The following is a 2,563-nucleotide window of genomic DNA, read 5'->3' as shown; positions in this document are numbered from 1 at the left end:
ATTTGTATCAGATTCACTGTCATGAATATCTACCCCCAGGATCTTTTTATTTCTACCAGTTCCTCCACCGCTTTCTTCACAGAAACTTTGGCAGTGTCGCATACAGCATCAGAAATTTATTTATTTATTTATTTATTTATTCCAACCTTGCACAAGGTGGAGGCATGTTCAGAAAACCACAAAATTAACTACCTCCTTCGATGCCTTGTCCAAGGCAACTCAGAGCATATGCTAACCTAAAATTGCTACAACACGTACCAGTGTCAGTTTTTTGGAGGACAAAAATGGAAATTCATAGCCACACGAATTACAAATTAATTTAAAATCACAAGGTATTCCTACCCTTCTTTTTTCAACAACTATCATGCATTATGTATTTTTACAGGTAACACATGAACATGAAAATTTTATAGCCTGGCAGAGAAGCTCCAAATCAAGAAGTCCGAATCCAGTGGAATCCATATCAACACCATTCACGCACCTGTACAATTCTCCTGTCCCAAGATTCAATACTGAAGCTGAGAGCTTATGTTCGTCATTTCGAGCTGCTCCCTCTTTTTTGTTGGTAAACCGAGTTCCATGCAATCTCCGTTTCCTAAACACAGTCTTTCCACCGCCCATTATGCATAAATCTTCACTTCCACGTGAAGGTCTGCGAATTCAACCTTCCACCTACTAATATGTCTTAGAATGATCAAAAAGTAAATAAACCACATGCAAAAAAGTTTTCAGGCAAAGATATAGATATCAGCCAGAGGTATAGATGTCAGCCAAAGATATCGAAAAAAATTAGTCTTCACACTGACAAAAATTCCGCTGAAACAAGCAGTTTCGCAAATGTCACTTGGAAGTGGTCGCCAGTGCAGAATTAATCAGTTTAACAATTTAAAGGCATTTATAAAGCTGATATGATAAAATTCACACACAACATAGATTAAACTGTGTACATCAAGAAAATAATATTTTTGAAATATCGATTTCTTGGACCAAAATCCATTACATCCCTTCTTAAAATACCACTAGATGAAAAATCTCAAAAAGTGTGTGTTGTGAACACTCATTCAGGCTTGTTTAAATATTTGAACTTGCATTTTGGCAGTGCTTCCTAACCCACCATTTTGCAACAGTACTTGGAGCAGCTTACTGCGCAAGTACCAAACTGTTCAAACTATCTGGACGATTCTGTCGTAGCAGGTCGTACACCTGCATACTGCAAATTTACATGCTTTGTTTCGTATGTTATCTGATGCAGGACTGAAGAGTGAAAGTATCGTGGTCATGTCATAAACATTCAAGGTGTACATCCTCTTCAGTCTCATTTGTTAGCCACACAGAACATGTCAGTTCCTCGCAATGTCACAGAATTGCCATCAGTTTTAGGGAAAGTGAACTATTATATTCGGTTCATGACGAATGCTGCACACATCGCACCTCCATTGCATCGCTTCAGTCGCAAGACTGTCCCCTTTGTTTGGACAGATGAGTACTAAGAAATTTTCAAAACCTTAAATATGCATTGCTCAGTGATCCTGGCTTCCCAGTTGTGTAGCAAGTTGACGCTTCCTCTTAAAGAATCAGTGCAGTGCTTTCACACGGAATTGGTAATAAAGACAGGCCTATTGCTTTCACATCAAAAATTTTGCCCAGACTTCAGTGTAACTACACACAAATAGAGAAAGAGGCATTAGCTATTGTGTATGGTGTCACCAAATTTCACCACTATATGTATGGCAGAAAATGCTACTTAGTAACAGTTCACAAGCCATTACAGTCCTTCATTCATCTGATGAAGTCAGTTCCCATATGAATAGCCCAAATATTGCATAGATGGGCTTTGCTATTGTCTCAGTACCAGTATCAGATTGTGTATTGTCCAACGGCTAAACATGGTAATGCGGATGCACTTTCACGTCTTCTGATTGGCCCTGATACAGACTTTGACACTTCTGCTGCATCTTGTTGTCACATCGAAACTCAGGATTCTGAATTGCTTCAATCCTTTCCTCTGAACTATTGGAAAATTGCACAGGCCATGGAAGCTGATTCAGATTCAAGTATTTTGCTACAATACATTTGTACATCTTGGCCTTGCTCATTGCAAAGCATAAAGAACTCTGTAGTGCCCTGATACTTTGCACATCGGCATAGCCTCACTATGTAGAAAGGTGTGATTCTTGTTCAAAATGACAGTGGACAGTGAAATGTGTTGATCCCTAAAGCTTTGCAAAAAGAAGTGTTGCAGTTACTTCTCTGAGGACATTGGAGGACTTGTTAATTCGAAACAGTTAGCGCGATTACACTGTACTTGGCAGGATATGGACACTCCAACAGAACAGATGATGTCACAATCTCACGCATGTGAAGACAATCAGTCTGCTCTGACACAAAAATTCTCTGCTTGGCCCAAGTTTCAATCACCATGGCAACGTGTGCACATAAATTTTGTGGGACCTTTTTGGAACACTAGTTGGTTGATTGTGGTTGAATTGTATAGCAAGTTTCCTTTTGCTGTGCCAATGAACTCGACAACATCATGTAACACCATTCAGGTGTTGTCCTATAT

The sequence above is a fragment of the Schistocerca piceifrons genome, chromosome 1 (assembly GCF_021461385.2).
Source record: "Schistocerca piceifrons isolate TAMUIC-IGC-003096 chromosome 1, iqSchPice1.1, whole genome shotgun sequence".
In the NCBI taxonomy this organism is placed as follows: Eukaryota; Metazoa; Arthropoda; class Insecta; order Orthoptera; family Acrididae; genus Schistocerca; species Schistocerca piceifrons.
This window is presented reverse-complemented; position numbering follows the sequence as displayed.